Source organism: Tenrec ecaudatus, chromosome 4, assembly GCF_050624435.1.
Source record: "Tenrec ecaudatus isolate mTenEca1 chromosome 4, mTenEca1.hap1, whole genome shotgun sequence".
In the NCBI taxonomy this organism is placed as follows: domain Eukaryota; kingdom Metazoa; phylum Chordata; class Mammalia; order Afrosoricida; family Tenrecidae; genus Tenrec; species Tenrec ecaudatus.
Window position 1 is genome coordinate 6,644,670 of NC_134533.1, and position 20,008 is coordinate 6,664,677.

The 20,008-nt window shown below is 45.8% G+C and overlaps 1 protein-coding gene across 1 annotated transcript in view; it reads right to left on the bottom strand.

Annotated features, from left to right (window-relative positions):
- TOP6BL (TOP6B like initiator of meiotic double strand breaks) overlaps positions 1-20,008 on the bottom strand; it is a 94,887-nt gene that overhangs the window by 67,863 nt on the left and 7,016 nt on the right. The window lies entirely within an intron of this gene.

A 20,008-nucleotide genomic window follows, 5' to 3' on the forward strand; every position in this document is an offset into this window, starting at 1 on the left:
TTTTACTGCAGGTCTATCTAGATAAGATAGGCTGGATAAACAATGTGGAGAAGAAAAAACAACGGACTAATGGTTGGAGGGGGGACACTGGAGAGAGGGAGGTGGGAGAAAGGAAGTGGTGTTAACCAACTCAGGGACAAGGGAACGAGTGATTCAAACCAGTGGCAAGGAGAGAGTGGGAGGCATGGTAGGGAGTGATCAAGGGAAATCTAACCGAGAGGAATTACTGAAACCCAAATAAAGGCTGAGCATGATAGTGGGACAAGAGGAAAGTAAAAGGAAATAGAGGAAAGAAGTAGAAGGAGGCAAAGGGCATATATAGAGACCTAAATATAGGCATGTACATATGTAAATACATATATGATGAGGAAATAAATCTATGTACATATATTTATAAGTTTAGTATTAAGGTAGCAGATGGACATTGGGCCTCCACTCAAGTACTCCCTCAATGCAAGAATACGTTGTTCTATTAAACTGGCATTCCATGATGCTCTCCTTCCCGACGCGATCACTGAGGACACAGGGTGCATAAGCAAATTTGGTGAAGAAAACTGATGGAGCCTGGCTATCAAGATATAGCATCTGGGGTCTTAAAGGCTTGAAGGTAAACAAGCGACCATCTAGCTCAGAAGCAACAAAGCCCACCAGCCTGTGTGATCACGAGGTGTGGAAGGGACCAGGTATCAAGCACCAAAGAACAAAAAATCATATCGTGAATGAGGGGGAGTGCGGGGTGGAGAACCAAGGCCCATCTGTGGGCAACCAGACACCACTTTGCAGAGGAGTAGCAGGGAGGAGATGAGTCACTCAGGGTGCAGTGTAGCAATGATGAAGCATACAACTTTCCTCTAGTTCTTAAATGCTTCCTCCCCCCTCCTCATCATGATCTCAATTCTACCTTACAAATCAGGCTAGACCAGAGGATGTACACTGTTGCAGATAGGAACTGGAAACACAGGGAATCCAGGACAGATAAACCCCTGAGAACCAGTAGTGAGAGTGGTGATACCGGGAGGGTAGAGAGAAGATGGGATAGAAAGGGGAAAATGGATTACAAGGATCTACCCATAGCCTCCTACCTGGGGGATGGACAACAGTAAAGTGGGTGAAGGGAGACATCGGGCAATGTAAGATATAAAATAGTAATTATAAATTATCGAGGGTTAATGGAATGGGGTAGGAGGGGAAAAATGAGCTGATTCCAAGGGCTCAAGTGGAAAGCAAATGTTTTGAGAATGATGAGGATAACAAACATACAAATGTGCTTGACACAATGGATGTATGAGTTATACAAGCCTCAATAAAATGATTTGAAAGGAAAAAACAAAGAAAAGGAGTAGATGAGGCCCAGAATTAAAAAGCCCCAATGAAGAAAGGTTGATGTCCTGTCGAGACCACCAGGAAACCAAGAAAAGAGACAAAGATTTTCACTCTGGGTAGAAAGAGCAGTCCCTGAGAATGGATGCCCTGCATTTGGACTGCTAGCCGCCCAAGTTATGAAAAGGGAAAATAAATGCATCTCTGTTCTTTAAAATCTTCCATTTATGAAACACAGCCTGCCATCAGTGCTTTCAGAGCCTAAATCCTATATTGTGCCTTCACGGGCCTCTGGAGCCCATTGTCAGGCAGGGTTTGATATGGCTTGACGTCTGGTGAGCTTTTCCTCGGAGCTGAATGCTCTTTGTGTTGTCTGATTTATCTTGAGAACTCCTGCCAGTCTTGTCAGGAAGATGACATAGCTTCATTTGACAACTGATAAAAAGAGGTCCCGAGTAGAGTTCACATGTCCCTCAGTTTGTGAATAGCGGAGCAAGAATATGAATCAAGAACTTTTAACCCTCCTCCTGCTTTTTGACCCAGTCCAACTCCCACCTGGATACGACTTGCCTACTCATTTGTCTCAAGGTCTGTAGTACAAGAGCATTAGCTTTGTCGTTACAGGCAGCCTCTCTGTTTAGAAGCCAGAGAGCCAACAAGGACAGACACTCAATCTTCCACAGACCAAGCCACAGTCCCAGCCCCTCAGTGGGTTTCTTTTCCATCTTGGGGGGTTAGGGAGTCGTATACTCAACATGATTAAAACGGTTTTTACTCAGATCCTAGTCTTAGAGCAACACTATATGGGGGCAGTAGGGATTGTAGAGGTCATAAAACTTGATCCTGAAAAAAAAAAAGAGGACCTGATGCAAAGGGCTTAAGTGGAGAGCAAATGCTTTGAGAATGATTGGGGCAGGGAATGTATGGATGTGCTTTATACAATTGATGTATGTATATGTATGGATTGTGATAAGAGTTGTATGAGTCCCTAATAAAATGTAAAAAAAAGAAAAGAGAAAAAAATGATTAGGGCAAAGAATGTACAGATGTGCTTTATACAATTGATGTATGTATATGTATGGACTGTGGTAAGAGTTGTATGAGCCCCTAATAAATTGTTTTTTAAAAAAACCTTGATTCTGATCTCATCGGGAGAGTTGGATATTTGAGACCCAGAGCTATTAGATGACTTGCCCAATATTAAGAGTTACCAAGCCAACCAACCAAGAAGCTTTTGAATATTGCTCTACATCAGTGTTTCTTAAAGTATGTGATGATGTTTTGTGGGGGTATGTATTAGTCTGAGTACTTTAGAGAAACAAATCCACAGCAACTCATGTATAAGGGAGAGTTTTATATAAAGGTTAAGTGCGCATCAAGAAAACATCCCAACCCAGTGCTGCCCAAGCCCACAAGTCCAACATTAACCCATTTGTCCAACACTAATCCACAAAGTCCTCCATCTCACAAAACTGATGCAATGATGCTGACTGCAGGAGGAAAGCCAAGTCAATGAATGTGTAAGCATCTCAGCGCTGGCAGGGGTTTCAACACAGCTGCTCCAGCACCCAGGGCTGCGTAGGGGTAGGTCCATGCGGCTTCTCCTTGGGGATTTCTTGCAGGAAGTGAGCCCTGTCAGTTAAAGGAGGGAACTGGCTAAGGCAGCTGCACCCTGGTCCGACCATCAGAAAGCAAGAGACCCGAAAACTAGAAAGGCGAGGCTCACGGAGCCATTTACCCCTCTGCCTTTCAATTAACCCCACATGTGCTTATCGGCCAGGTTGGCACAATAAACTAACTACCTCAGGGTACCTGGAACAGTCAAAAGAAGCTGCAAAAGTAGATTCCTACACTTTATCCTGTACTATGGGCTATGGTGAGGAGCCCTGTTGGCATACGGTTACAAGTTGGGCTGTGAACTGTAAGATCAGCAGTTCAAATCCACTAGCCACTCCTCAGGAGAAAGAAAGGGCTCTTTTCTTCTATAATGAGTTAGTCTCAGAAACTCCCAGGGGCAGTTCTACTCTGTCCTACAGGGTCACTGTGAGTTGGCACCGACTCAGTGGCAGTGAGTTTTGTCTTATTTTGTTTTTATGAGTACAGTATAAGCATTTGTAATTGTGGGGTGGGGACTGAAGGGGTGAGAGGTCAAATAAATTTTGGGATCTGTGTTCTAGATCTTTTCAGCCTGGGCCTTCAGAATCTTCATGGCTGTCTTCAGCAACCAGTTCTCGCCAGTCTTAGAGTTGGTGACGTATTGTCTGCTAACATCTCTCTACCCATGCAGAATTTGGAAGACTTCATGCGTACTTTGAACGTTCTTCTTATTCAGAGAAGACATTTGATTCAATGCTACAAGTGGAGGCCACGGGATAATTGGGCTCCATGGCCCATTTCCAAAGGGAAAGAGAGCCTCATTGATTTTTTTAATTGTGGTGGTAAAATATATATATATATAACAAAACATTTGCCAACTCAACAGTTTTTACATGTATAATTTAGTGACATTGATTCTGTTCATACAGCCACTGCCACTGCCCTTCTCTAAATTATTCCACCAACAGGAGCAGAAATGTAGTGCCCTTGAAGCAATAACGTCCCCTCCCACACCCCTTTCACCTGATAACTACTAATAAGCTTTGATCTCTATACATTCACCTATTTCGTATAGGTGGGATTTATAGCATTTCTCTTTTTTGACTGATTTTTCTCAGCAAAATATTTTCAAGATTCACTCATGCAATAGCAAGGTTTTATTTTCTCTGTATGATTTCTCTTTATGTTCCATTTATCTAATGTACTGCATTTGGTTTATCTACTCATCTGTTCATGGACATTCTGGTTGTTGCCACTTTGCCTATTTGGGAATAGTGCTGTAGTGAACATTGATTGGTATACAAATTTTGCTTGCATTCCTGCTTTCAGGGTTTTTTGTTTTGTTTTTTGTTTGGGGTATACATCGCCAGACTGATTCTGATCCAACTCCAAGGGATGTGGTGGAACCAGAACATCCTAGGAAATATAGCTGCCAGGTGAACAGTGATATTTTAAGGATCGTTGAGCTGTCTTTCCATTGAGTGTGTCGCATGCCTATATAATTCCTAAGCTCCATCTATACTCAGACTCTCTTAGGGTATCGGAAGGCCCTGGCAAGGTTGACTCTAGGAATTTAGGTAGAAAACATCTTAGTAATCTCCCTAGCTAGACTGGTAGTAAACAAAGTCAGTTTGAGGAGACTCCTTCCAGCGGCGGGGGTGGGGGTCATGGTGGTGGGGAAAAGCAGTCAACTTTTTAAAAGATTTCTTCCTCTTTTGTTTATTCCGCTGTATTCCTCTGTCATGGGACCTTTCATATGGATATTCCCATAGGTAAGTGGTTCTCAACCTTCCTAATGCCCCGACCCTTTAATACAGCTCCTCATATTGTGGTGACCCCCTGGAGATGAAATTATTTTCATCACTACTTCATAACTGTAATTTTGCTACTGTTATGAATTGGGCAACCTCTGTGAAAATGTGGTTTGGGGGGAAGGGAGACTCCGGATAGGGCAAGACATGACAAAACAACGATGTATAAATTACCAAGGGCATATGAGGGAGGGGGGAATGGGGAGGGAGGGGAAAAAAAAAGAGGACCTGATGCAAGGGGCTTAAGTGGAGAGCAAATGCCTTGAGAATGATTGGGGCAGGGAATGTATGGATGTGCTTTATACAATTGATGTATGTATATGTATGGATTGTGGTAAGAGTTGTATGAGTCCCTAATAAAATGTAAAAGAAGAAAAGAGAAAAAAATGATTAGGGCAAAGACTGTACAGATGTGCTTTATACAATTGATGTATGTATATGCATGAACTGTGAAAAGAATTGTATGAGCCCCAATAAATTGTTTAAAAAAAAAATAAAAGATATCCAATGCAAAAAAAAAAGAAATTGTGGTTTGACCCCCAAAGGGGTCGCGACCCACAGGTTGAGAACCACTGCCTTAGACAACAAAATGATGGCATGTGTGAGAAATGGTAAAGAGAACTCTAGGAAGAATTGTCAGCCAAGGACATTGGAAGACTGGGCTGGCATGAAGGAATAGAAGTCAAGAGAGGATTTGGATTACATTTGGATGTGCCTTGGCTAGATAAGGATCTCATCCCCAAGCATCTTCTTGGGGAGCTAGATAACTATATTCAGGCAACTAGACTTGTGGGTATTCTTAAAAAAAAATATATATATATATACATATATATCTTCTTTATACACAATCAAACATACATCCATTATTTCTATATAAATAGTTCAGTGGCACTGGTTACATACTTCCCATTGTATCACCATTCTCTCTTTACCTGTATTGTTGGATCCCCATTAATTTAGGCTATCTGCTTATTCAATAGTTATTCAATCTGTATGCTGAGCAAATCAGAGAAGCTGGATTATATGAAGAAGAACACAGTATCAGGATTGGAGGAAGGCTGCCATCCTCACAATTGTTTCTATGCTTGACAGACAAGTGGTGGGAAGACAGAGTGCGATCTTACATATAAAAATATGATCTTACATATAAGGGGGTTGGGGGCTTCAAAGAGTGCCTGGAAAATGGAATTAAAAGATGAAAAGTTTGCATGAATTTTTTGAAACATCCCCCCTCTCCCCCTGTATGTCTTCACTCATAAGTCTTTCTCACCAGTACTCACTGTGATTCGGTTCCTAGTAACCCTTACAGGTCTTTAGCTCCTAAAGAGAAATACACTTTACGGGTTTCTGTTTGAATTTCTGCTTGCAGGAGGTTTGGTGTTTGGGTTTTTATTGTTTCTGTTCCATGTTGTGAAGGATGGAAGAAGGGGATACCAAATGGTAGGTAAGAAAAACAAAATAATTCTAGCAACTACCGAACTGAGAATGTGGGGTCATCAGTTGGGAAGCTTCAAAATATGTTGCCCAAAATAGGGAAGAGAAGAGAGCTCACCTTCACTAGAGAAAATATGAGGGCAAGTCTACAACAAAAGAAGTGCTCCTTAGTAGAGGAATCCCAGAAGCTACAGGCCAGAGGGCAGAAGGGCACATGTAAAATGAATAATAATGTAATACATAGATGAGAACAAAAAAAGCCCACAAAAATGGAATTTAAAGTTATTTTGCCACAAAATTTTTGAAGCATCATACAGTGTGTGTGTGTGTGTGTGTGTGTGTGTGTGTTTTAAGAGACAGATAATAGAAAGGGTTAACTGCGTCTCTTGGGTCCTGAGCCAAGTCTGTGCCCCACCAGTTCCCATAACCGGGTTTCCTGAAATGGAGCAGCTCCCAGGTGCCCCTCCACTAATCACATCCTTGGAAATGGGGCCATGAAGCTCAGATTAGCTCATCCCTTCACCTTCTTGGGGCGCTCTCCACCTGGAGCCTAGAATCTGGGGCAGCTCTGCCACTCGCCTCCCTCTGCTTTCCTGTCCGGGGTCAGACAGGACCGCTCTTGCAGACGAAGGCCGGGTTCTGGGGTCACCAGAAGCCATCGTGGCGCTGGCTTTTGTGCCAACTCTTGGACTACAGCACTCGCTCTTTCTCATTCTAAGACTTGAGATGGACCAAAGAAGTGTTCTCTCTCTATACCACCATTTGTATAATGAGAAATCCACGGCCCACATTTCCTAGCATTTCTTCCTCTCCTCAGATTAGTGACTGACCGACCGGGTGGTTTCCGGCATCTGCTGACGGCAGGGGCTCTGATGTCTCATCTCTCAGTAGCAGGGGCTGGAGCAGCCCGGGCCCGGGAGATTTCAGTCCTTTCACGTTGGTGTCCAATTTCTGCTCAGCCTGGATAACCAGTAAAATCTATGTCACGGCATGGTTCTGCTCTCAGACACTGACTTTTTACTTTCTCTCCAAGCAGGGCTGGGTTTGTCCTGCCAGCTGATGCCCATTAAGAATGAAGTATTCCCTGAAGCATTGAGACCTTGGGAATGGAAACAGCAGTATAATCTGTCAATCTATGGCCAAGAAACCTCATTAATCCAAAGGGCAGACGATTAGCTCTATTCGAATGATTAGTAGGCTAATTGGGACAAAGATTCTTGTAAGAACCCCGTTGAAGAGGACATTAGCTCCACGTGTCCAGTCTTGTTTCAGCTTTGGTATGCTTACCATTCTCTGAATTATTTTGCCAGGGATGCTGTTGTATAAAGACTTTAAAACCATTACAATCCTTTGTTGGGCTGATTGTTCATTTTTCTTCTAAGAAGTTATTTTATGGGGTGCTCTAACAATCCATACATCAATTGTATCAAACACATGTGCACGTATGTTGCCACCATGTCCAAAGCATTTTGTTTCTACTTGAGCTACTTTTTTTAACCCTCCCTCTCACCTCTTGAACCCTTGATAGTTTATAAATTATTTTTATTTTCATATTTTACACTTCTGTCTCCCTTCACCACATTTCTGTTGGGGGGGGTTGTACGTTAATCATCACAGATTGGTGTCCCTTTCTCCCCTTCTCTTCCCCCTTCCTCCTACCCTCATGGCATCGCTACTCTCATTAATGATCCTGAGGGGCTTACCTGTCCTGGATTCTGTCTCGAGAGCTCTTATCTGTGCCAGTGTACATGCTCTGGGCTAGAGTTCACTATTTTCTGAAGTTGACTTGAGGTCCCTTGGTTCCAGCTTTAAAACCACATCCATCCTGTTTCCTCCACGTTCACCCTTATGCTAGAACCACCGGTTGGAAAGAGGCCATGAGATCAAAAGTCGAAAAGGGTCAGGGCACTTGAATTCTTCCCAGTCCACCACTTCAGGTGCTATGTTCTAGTTTCTCACAACTAAGAAAAGGAAAATTCTCCCAGGAATAGAGTTAAAATCAAGTCTGTGAAACGGTTTGGAGAGTTTTAGGAATCTTTACATTGGAAGAAATCTTGGAGGCCATCAAAAGAAGGATTTCCCAACCAGTTAAATAATGTTTCCAATTCATACTCTATCCCTACCATTTCTTCCTAATTAATATCTTGTCACCTCCTTCATCAACCTCTTCCTGGATCCAAGGACTAGAAGGTGTTTATTTGCATAGTGTATTCAGGGTTGGGAAACACTGACCCAAGCCACCTCCTTATTTTGTGCAATAGTCAGTCCAATCATCCCGACAGGCTGATAGCCAGCTTTCACTTGAACGAGTTGTGTTTGGGAAAGTTACAACCCATTCCAGTTTGAGACAGCAGTCCCTAGGTAGACAGTTTTCATGATATCACGCCGCCGATACAGTGGGGACATCTTCCACCCATTGGTCCTAGCTCTGCCCTTGAAACCAAAGGAAATCCATCTAATCCCTTTATAAAGGGGCTGGGTGAGTCCCCAGGATTGTGATTGTTAACTTGTCACAGTGGCTCAGGCCTGGCCTATGGGATGGCATTACCAATGGCCTGTGATTTGCACACTAGGAGGTCCCTGGACCTTACAGAAACAAAAGTTTTATGTGCTGTGAGTTAAATCCCTTCTGATATGCAGGGAGTTCCCAGGCTGACAGTGGGCTTCTAATTCTGATGACTCTCTCATAACTAGGCCCTAACTTAACTGGAATATGGAAAGTGCTGTGCTAAAAGGACAAACCAGTCTGTCTTGAAATACTACTGGAGTGCTCCTTAGAGGCAAGGACGGCAAGACTTCATCTTGCATACGTGGACGGACGTTGTCAGGAGAGATCAGTCTCTGGAGAAGGACATCATACTTGGGAAAATAGAGGGGCAGGGAAAACGAAGGCCCTCAAGGAGAGAGACTGACACCATGGCTGCAACCATGGGCTCAGGCATAGGAGCAGTGGTGAGGACGGCGCAGGACCGGGCAGTGGTTCAGTCTGTTGTGCACAGGGTCGCTGTGGGTCAGTAACGACTCGATAGCACCTCAGAACAACCACCACCTAAGTCAAATGGCTCTTTTGCTTTTGTTTTATTCTTTCCAGCTTCCATAGCCTGCTGTGTGGGGTGTTCTGATAGTGACTCGTGACACTGCACATCTGTGAGTGAACATCTGAGAACGGTAGCAGCAGCAAATTATGTCCTGACACACCGTCTGTTGTGCGAGTTATTAGCCATAGATAGACCCCCCCCACAAAAAAAAGATGGTGCTAAGTGGGGTGTGGCTCATTATGATTCACATGTGTCATTAGGTGGAGGGGGCACTGATTGTTTAAAGCAGCGGTTCTCAACCTATTGGTCTCGACCCCTCTGGGGGCCAAACACCCTTTCACAGGGCTCGCCTGATTCATAACAGTAGCAAAATGACAGTGATGAAGTAGCAACGAAAATAATGTTATGGTTAGAGGTCACCACAACATGAGGAATTATATAAAAGGGTCGTGGCATTGGGAAGGTGAGGACCACTGGTTTAAAGACACTCTCTTATCAGTCCTTTCATGAATGGAAGAATCCTTTGTAACACAAATCAGCTCCCTAGAGGTGCCTTTTATGTGAGTCTATCTGCTGATACATTACGTTTTGCTTTCGGCAAGATTTCCCCCCAATACATCAGTGAAATCTCGTTAAAAATAGCTCGAGTTTCCCGAAGCCTTCTAGGACATTGGGGACCCTAACCCTGCCACGTGCCATTCCGTTTCCTTCACCGGAGTGAGCCTGGATTTACCAATGAGACAAAGGCTTGGAAAAGTTAAATCACTCGCTCAAGGTCACACAAGGAGGCAGGGATACGCTGGCCTTTCGACAAGGTCAGGAGAATCTGGTTCGAGTTGCTTGGCTACCAGGAAGTTAGAGCTGTCAGTAGTGGTTGCAGTGCACAAGCAAATTAGGCTAAGACACAGAAGGGGTCTCCAGTTTCAAAGATGTCCACAAAGCCAACTCTTGGTGGGGGGGGAGTCCTGGCCCTTGTAGGTTTCCCAGCACAACCCTCAAATTGCCCGTGTAATTTGATCAAGGAACCCCAAAGTTGCCTCCTCAGCTATTAGTACGAGGCCAATGCCACCGAAAATATCCCACATGTTGTGATCAGACACTTTCCCAAAGGGCCTCTATATTTCCAGGGGATCGTGGCGTAGTCAAAGGATGAAAAGTGATGACTTCATCTCAGCCTGCTTCCAAGTGGGTCAGGAACATTCTAACGGAGTTGCAGACCCAGTTTCTCATGGCATTTAGATTGCCAAGGTAAAAATAGTCCAGGAGGGACAGTCCATAAATATGTGCAGCTGGGAATCCAAACTGGACAGAGATAAATGGATGTGGTCCCTCCATGTTGCCAAACGAATCAGGTCCAGTCAACACCAGCAAGTTCTCCCAGCAGTGCTTGGCTTAAAACACAGCCCTTGGGGCTCCAGGCACCCCTGTTTTCCTTGTCACCTAACAGAGCCCGAGGCAAGACTCTCTTTTGTCCTCCCTACCCCACCTTGATCCACCCCCACCCCCAACCCCACCACCACCTATCAGAAAGTGCCATGCATTGGACTTGAGACTTTATCTTAGCTCATCAGCAGATTTATGCTTCAAAATACATCCTCATCCTTTACAAATCATGTCCTGAGCTTGTGTTCCACTGGTGTCCCCGTCTGCAGTCATCACCGGAAATGGGGTCGGTCTTTGCAGGACGCGGAGCTCCTCAGGCAAGCCCACCGTGTGACCTTTCCGTGTGTACCGCGTTTGTTTGCAATATCAAGTGGTAGGTTCAACTGAGGAAATAGGGCATTGTCGTTATTTCTCAACTGAGCTTCTCTGCCCCCGTTTCTGCTGGGGGTACCTGCCCCCATTTCTGCAGGGGGTACCTGTCCCCGTTTCTGCTGGGGGTAAGAAAAGAATATCAGTTGCCTTTGAGTTGATTGTGACTCATGGTGAGCCCATATGCGTTGCTTCATAGAGTTTTCAATGGCTGATGCTTCAGGAGTAATTACCAGGCTTCTTTTCCCAGGTGCCTCTGGATGGACTCCAGCCACCAACCTCTCGGTTAGCAGTTAAAACACATTCACCTCTGCCCCACCCAGAGGACTCCCAAGAAATGAATACTGTTGTCATTCAAGCCAAACTCACTGCCCTCGAGTCCATGCTGCCTCACAGTGACCCCTGGTGGGTTTCCGAGAATGGACCATCCACTCCATAGCAATCCCCTCAGGCACCTTGGCTTCCCATGGCCGCCAGCCCCACACAACAATTCTGCCCCCAGCCTAACAAGGATGACATTTCTGTGTGGAGGAGAGCCTCACTGTTCTCCCATTTCAACAGTTCCAGACATAAAGGCCGGGCTTCTGACTTATCAGGCTCTGTGTCTTGATAGAGGCAGAGGAAAGTTCCTCACACGCACCTCTTGCAATTGAAAAAGCAAACCAACAAAGAACCTTCGAGAGCATTGCTTCTGTAAGAGAATTGCTTCTTTTAAACTAGAGTTTAAAAGGCAAATGACATCATGTGGGGTGCAGCAGGAGGTCAGCAGGACTGAGGGAAAACAGTGATGAGCCATGTCGACACAATAGCCTGAGCAACAGCTCAGCCGCACCAATGGTCAGAAAGATGGCAGCGAACCAAGCAGTGCTTTGTTCTGTTATACACAAGGGGTTTCCAAAGGCTCCTGGGAAATTCCATTCGGTTTTATGTCTCCATGAGTTGGAGTCGACTCGGGAACGACAGCATAACAACAAGTCAAGAAAGAGCTCAAAAGCAAAGTACTGGATTCGGATGTTTCTGTTTCATCCAACAATCGGAGGGTAGTGCGTCTAGAAAGCCCTTGCTAGCGCTTCCATAGGTGATGGAGGGAGAGGTAGGCTAAGAGTAAAAGAAATAGAAAACGAACTCATCAATTTATCACAAAGACCCACCTTCTCCCTCTCAGGTCATTCTTGAGTCTGTGGCCCAGGCATCTGTGTGCCTGAGTTCTCATCATCCGTGCAACTCTGGCTAGCGGTGGCTGTCCAGTGTAGGGTGCTGTCAGAAGGCGCCTGTCATAGGCTTGGACCCCAGGAAGGCTTTCAGAGGAAGTGACACCTAACCAGCCATGCAGAAGATGAATAATAAACACAAAGTGAACAGAAGAGGAACAGTACTTCTAGCTCAAAAACACATAAGTAGCGGGGACATTTTGAGATTCCTTATGGCTAGGACACAGAGTGCTAAGGGAGGAGTGGTGAGACCAGAGGTTAAAGAGGTCCACAGGGCACGGGGCACAAAAGGCGTGTGAACACTGTCAAAACATTGGACTTCATCCCAAGGGCAAGGAGGAGCCATGGAAGGGTTTCCAACAGAAGCGAAAAGACCACTCTAGCTGCAGAGTGGATCAGGTGAGCCAGGAATGGAACATTCCTGGAGAGAATGAGTAAAGGACTGAGGACAAGACACCACCACCAGCAACAACCACAACAACAATGAGTGAAAAGCAGAACAGAACCCAGAAAAGCAACTGAGCAGAAGGGAGAATGCGAGGATAGGAGAGAAACCAAGGGAGTGTGGCCACCCTAAACTAAAGGGATCACATGGGAAGGAGCAGCGCGTAATTAGAGTCCCTGGTTGCCAAGAAGAATGGTAAGATAACAATTAAGAATTCACAACTTCATTGACTCTGCAGCTCCGGGAGATGGACATATTTGATCAGAGCACACGGGAGCAGATGAAGGGGCAGGAGGAGAGAGTGGAGCACAGCCTGGCCCACCAGGCCGTGATGATGATGTTCCTGAGTAGAGCAGCCAGTCCACAGAGAGAACAACATGGCTGGCCCTACTATGAGACATGATGCCCCTCAGTGACTAAGGGCGATACAGGGGACAGCACCGGAGACACAGTGTGGGAATTGCACCTGACCTGATCCCACCACACCGAGGCAAATCACTGGGGGAGTGCAGTGGAACAGCAAGGGAATGGAGCGGCAAGGTCCCCAGGGAATGCTGAAAGTGGACTTTGGGGCCAGGGCGTGGTGCCCCAACAGACTGGACTGGAAAATGCTCCTAAGGGCCAGCAAACGATCCCTGAACTAACTACAAGCTTTTCTCTTGTGAAAAAAAAAAAAAAGAAGAATTCACAACTGGATTCAGCAAAATGATCATTGACGCTCTAGGTGAAAGCTACTGTAGAGAAATAGCAATCCTGTGTTGGAGTAAACCAATCGCATCGATATCCATCTATGCCCTGGAATTACCATTTATCTCTATAAACAGATGTCTTCCAAATGGGTATGTTTAGCTGAGACCACACTCAGAACTTCCTAGCCATATACAATTGACCACTCAGCAGCTCCTCCAGGGGACCTAAACCCAATCAGTTCCCAACCGACAATCTCGCTCCCCTGCACGCCCATCCCGCCCCAAACTTGACCTTTCTCCAGAACGCCTCATCTCAGTAAATGGCACTTCCAGCCTTCCAGTTGCAAGTCTGCCCTTGAACCTCATCACCATTCCACTACTTAACCCATCGTCTCGTTCTGTTAATTCTATCTGGCACCAACATTTTGTGCTCCGGCTGCCAGCCTGGCTGTTTGTTCCCAATCACAGGAGCCCTGGTGGTGTAGTGGTTACACGTTGGGCTGCAAACCACAGGGTCAACAGTTCGAAACCAACAGCAGCTCCTCCGGAGAAAGACTGGACTTTGCACTTCCGTCAACAGTTACCATCTCGGAAACCCACTCGGGGTCTTGATGAGTCAGCATGGACTCGATGGAAGTGAGTTGAGTGGTACCAGGAAGAAAGGTCTGCCGCTCTGTTTCCATTAAGGTTCAAGAACCCTCTTTGGAACACCTCTGTGACTGACAGGGTTGCCGTGACGAGGAGTCAACTCGACAGCAGTTAACAGAAACTGCACACACTTCTGTCTCCACTGCCAACAACTAAACTCATGCTCCCCTCTCCTTTTTCACTTGAACCATCACAGGGGTGGCCTCCTAACTGTTTACACATCAACTTGCGCACCCCAGTTGCCCCCACCCCTCCCCATAAAAGCTGCAGCTGCATCTTGTTCAAAATGCAAAGTTTATCACTTCGCTTCCTGGCTTCAAGTCCTTCAATGGTCTCGCAGGTTCCCAAGGCAAAACACAAAAGCCCTCGGTGACCTACAAAGTCCTGCAGGATCTAGCGCTGGCCCGTCTTGCCATTGTTTACCCTCAGGCTGGTTTCTTCTCACTTGGTGACTTACACCGACACCATCCGGCTTGCTGTGTTAGGCCTGGCATCCACACACACTGCAGTTAATGATGTGGACTCCCTGCGGTTAATGACATGGGCTCAAGTGTCAGGCAAGGTAAGAAAATCTTAGCTGTCCCCACTGCTTGGTTCCATGACAAGGTGCCTCATCTCTCCGTGTTTCCTTCCATTTTCTCTTCTGTCAAATGAAGTTAACAACTCTAACCCCTGCACATTGTGAAACAAAAGAAATAATATCTATACAGTGCTAGAACTATAGGTCCCAGGTGATGTTAACACATAGGTGCTGGCAAGTCAGTTCCAACTCCCAGCCATCCTCTGTACAAAAGAGGAAATGTTGCCGGGCCCCAGAGCATCATGGTGCCTGGGAGCCCATCGTTGCAGGCAGTGTGTCGACCCATCGCACTAAGGGTTCTAAGGAGCATTCTGGCTGTACTTCTGAGACATTTATATTAGAAGCTGCAGCTTACACCCTGTGCCTGGTTAACTCATTTCATATTTCAGATCTCCACCCAGATGATCCGAGGGAGCTCTCTCTTGGCTCTCTACTTCCCGATCAAGTTAGGTCTCCCAGTTATAAGTTCTTTTTGTCAAATCTTCAACCTTTGTTTTTAATTTTTTTAAATTATAATTTCTGAACACCCAGTTTTCAGAAGCCTATGAATGACAGTAGAAGCCCAAAAATCCATTTGCAGGGATCCACACATGGATAAACCTCCCATGAATCCCTTCCAATCATAGTGCAAGGCAGTACATGGCCCTGTTACCATAACAGAGACCACTGTAAAGTTGTTTATGGCAGATGTAGTTAGGTCAAAATATTATAGCTTATCATTTGAAGGGAAAATACACATGGATGGCCCCCTGGTGAATCCCTGCTGACCAGGGACCAGGGATGTGAATCGCCTTGCTAACATGCAGAATGCATTGGAAGGGGATCGTTGCAGATGCAGGCAGGTTAAAATGTAACATCCCATCATTGCATCTCCCTTACGATCCATTTAAATTTGCTATAATTTGTAATAGTTTCTGCTTTCTTTTTTATTGAGGTTTTAAAATCTGTTTTAATTTGTTATTCTTGTTAGTTTTTGTTTATTAATATTTTTCTGCATATGAAGCCCAGGATAAATAAATCTATAGAGTCAGTAACTGGATTAATGGTTCCTGGGGGGCATAGCAGGGAAGGCTGGGGGGAAGTGGGGAGCTATTAACAATGAATACAAGAATCAAGAAAATGTTCTAAAACTGATTGTGGTGATGATTGTACAACTACTCTTGATGCGATGGAACTCTTGGATTGTATGATGTGTGAATTATGTGCCAAGAAAGCTGTTGAAAAAATAATTATATCATACACACACCCATATACGTCATTTGTTTCCTTTGCTCACCCTCTCCTCTTTACTTTCCTGTCCCCCCTCTCTCCTCCTCACCACGCTGGCCTCATCACATCCTAAACTTTCCATGTCTAGCACTCATTACCTTTTGGGATTATGTAGCTGACAGGTTATTTTATTAATATCTGTCTACCTCATGGCTCACATTCAACTTATAATGGTGAAAAAATACTGGATGTCCCATGGACTGCTAGCAGAGTGAACAGATCAGCCTTAAAAGAACAAACAAATCACGATGCTCCTTAGAGTGAAGATGGATAGACTTCATCTTGCTTTCTTTGGCCACCAATTGCTATGTCATGAGGAAAGACCAGTTGCGATATCATGTCTGGTAAAGTAGAAGGCCAGAAACATGAAGGAAATGGGTGGTTTCAGGGGTGTGGTAGTTACATAATTTCGTGTCAACTTGAAGCTCTATAAAAGTTTAGGGGTGGTTTTCAACCTGTCATGCGGGTCACTGCCTGATGGTGCCTCCTGTGGGCGTGGCCTTCTCATAAGGAGGGCCCAGGGAACCTCCCCTTCTCTCTCTGCCTCCACCTTCCTGCAGCTGTGTCTGGTTACTGCCAGAGCCCAGTGATGAGCTGTGCCATTGGATCCACATGACTTTGTCCCCACCGGCCAGTGATCTTCCTGCATTCTGCATCACTGCATGTGGCTGCAAGTCTGACGAGGGGCTTATGGACTTGATCTGGACTGGGCTGGGATGTTTTGTCCATGTATAATTACTTCTGGATATAAAGTTCTCTTACACATATGTGAGTTTCTCTGGATTTGTTTCTCTGGTCAACCCAGCCTAGCACAAGGAGCTAGAGAGAGAGAAACAGTCTCAATGAGGCGCAGGAGCGGGCCACGTTTGGTTCTGTTACGATGCATAAGGTGGCCATGATTCAGAGACAACAGCAGCGACTAGAGACCATGCTCATTTTTCTCATCATTATCTCCCTGACATGTCATTCCAAACTCCAAATGAGCCATGGGGTCGATTCTGACTCATGGTGACTCAGTAGGACAGAGTAGAACTTCCCCCTGTGGGTTTCCAAGATTGTAACTCTTTATGGGAGCAGAAAGCCTCATCTCTCACCCACTGGCACCTCATAAGGCCTCAATAAATATTTTGGAATGACTATTTGATTGAATGGGAAGAAAAGAAGTGGTGAGTGTCAGTGAGTGTCGATGACTCAGGAAAGTTGCACATAGAGTGAGGTGGTGGGGATGATAAAGGGGGTTACACTTCGTTTTCGGTGCTAGCAGGCTCCGGGAACATGTCGAATACTGATGGGAAGGAGCACGCCAGAAGGGGTGAGGGCCAGGAAGCCTCAGGAGGTGACTGGGCTTACAATCCTCTTCAGAAAGAAAGGTCATCTCTTCCTCTCATCTGTATGATAGGGCTGTGAGGGCCACAGGCTTTGGTGGCAGGAAGTCCGCACACCTTGCTCATGCAAGCAGCAAATCTGCATTCTCCGAGAGGCTCAGCATACTCCGTGGACATCACTTTGCAAGGCAAGATAAAAAGAGAGCAGGCGTGTTCTTCATCACTGATTCGACTGACGCACCACAGAGCAAAATACCAAGTTTCCAAAGCAACCCAGTGAGGGAGAGCCGAGACACGATGCCTGCATGTTCTCTAACTGAACAGGCATCCTTCAGACTGAGCGACAGTATGGGGAAATCCTCAGGGCTCACCACGGGCCAGGCCCTGTTCTAGGACTTGACCTGCAAGTCCCCGGATTATGATACCATTTTATAGGTGAGGAAATGGAACCCCAGACAGGGTAAGTCACGCAGCTCAGAAACTCCAAACTCACTGACATCCAGTCAATTCTGACTCATAGCAAGCCTGTAGATCAGAGTAGGACTGCCTCGGTGGATGTTCGTATTAAGGTGACCAGATTTTAACATTGGTAAAGCGGGACACCATGGCGAAATAGCCACATAGCAGCCAAAAACCGTATACCCTTGCTTGTCATGCATTCTTTCCAAAAATCGGGACTTTTAAAAAATGCTATGGGACTCAGGAATAATTGTTAAAAGTCGGGACAGTCCCACCAAAAGCGGGACATCTGGTCTTACTGTAGCTGTAAACACTATGAGAGCAGAAAGCCTCCCCTTTCTCCCACACAGAGTCTGGTGGGTTTGAACTGTTGGCCGTGCTGTTAGCAGCCAGACATATAACCCACTCTGCCACCAGAGCTCCGGTCATACAGCGAGTAGGTGTCAAAACTAGATTTTAAACCCTAGTAGGGACAGAATTGGCTCCAGAACCTATATTTTCACTTCAGCCATTCTGCTATACCTCTCAGAAAGAAAGAAAGAAAGCCAGCCCCTGGCGAGTGAGCCCGTTTGAACTCTCAGGACCCCTGTGAGAAAGAGGAGGGCTGCCTCGTATTTCCAAAGTTGTAAAGCTTTACTTTAAGAAACAGACTGCGACATCCTTCTCCTATGGGGGAACTGGCACATCTGGACCACCAGCCTTTGGGTTAGCAGCCACCAGGGTTCCAGCCTCTCCGGAAGGGAAGGAAAATGTCAGGGTGCTAAAGACCTGGAGTGTCCACTGGTAACTGGGTCTGTTTTCTGAGTATCAGTTTGCTCATCGAGAAAATGGGAATGCACAAGGGCAGAGAGGAAAACAAGGGGAGCTGACGCCAAGGGCTCAATAGGAAGTACTTGTCTAGAAAAGAATGATGGCAACATACGTACAAATAGGCCTGACCAATTGATGTATGGATTGTAATAAGAGTTGTAAGAGCCCCCAGTAAATAATCTTAAAAAAGAAAATGGGAATGACAGTGATCACGCTTATCTTAAAGGTCTTTTGAAAGGATCGTGAAACGCTGGAAATGGAAATTCGCTAGTCAAAAAATACACGACTCAGAGCAGAGGTGCCTGGATAGTGCAGTGGTTAAAGTGCTCAGCTGACACCTGAAAGTTGAAACTCACCAATGGCTCCTCCGGAGCAATGGAGTGGCAGGCTGCTTCCATAAAGATGACATCCCTGGGAACCCTGGGAGGGAGTTGGGCCGGGTTGCTGTACATTGGAATGCACTAGGTCACCATGAATTAGACTCAGGTTGTGGAGGCGGTTAGATGCCTTTGAGTTGACTCTGTCTCATAGCCACCTGTACAACAGAAGGAAACGCTGCCCAGTCCTGCCATCCTCACAGTTGTTCTTTTGTCCCATGGTGTCAATCCATCCTGTCATGGGTCTTCCTCTTTTTCACTCTCCCTCTACTTTACCAAGCATGCCCTTTTCCAGGCACTGGCCTCTCCTGACATGTCCAAAGTACATGAGTCTGGCTATGCTTGCTTCCAAGAAGCATTCTGGCCGTGCTTCTTCCAAGACAAATTAGTTGGTTCTTTTGGCATTCCGGGGTGCTTTCAAGATTCTTCACCAGGTGGGTTTGACTCATGTTGTTGTTGTTGTTAGATGCCACAAAGTCAACTCCAACCCATTGTGACCCTATGTGTAACAGAAGGGAACACTGCACTCTCCTGCTCCATCCTCACAATTGCTCCTATGCATGCAGCCACTGTGTCAATCCATCTTGTCAAAGGCCTTCCTCATGGGAGATCTGGAATCTTTGTCTTCTAATTGGGTCACAATCTAGCAGGCTGTTGCTAAGACCCCCTCAGTTCCCATAACAGGACAGTAGCAGTAGGTTGGCGGTAGGTTGACAGTAGCAGTTCTTTAGCCAATCAGCTGATTTCTATGATCCCATCAGCTTCATAAGCCCTGCCCAAGCCCTCCTAAACCACTGCCATGCAATCGATTCTGACCCATAGAGACCCAATAGGACTTAGTAGAACTGCCTCATTGGGTTTCTGAGACAGTAAATCTTTACAGGAGTGAACGGCTTCACCTTTCCCCCAAGGGAGGCTGGTGAGTTCGAATGACTAATGAGCCCAACAAGTAACCCACTATAACCTAGGACTCTTGCTCAAATCTCTTGGAGAACCATTACACACACACCTTGGTGCCTCCATCCCCCTCAACCTCTCTCTCTCTCTCTCTCTCTCTCTCTCTCTCTCTCTCTCTCTCTCTCTCTCTCTCTCTCTTTCTCCCTCCCCTAACTGTGCCTGTTCCTTTGATCCCTCTGCATTTACCTGCAGGAGTTACCTTTAAAATAGAAACAACAAATAGCCTGAATTGCAGCTACTGGTGAGGTGCACCCCCAGAAGGTCGAGGTCATGGGAAAGTCACAGAC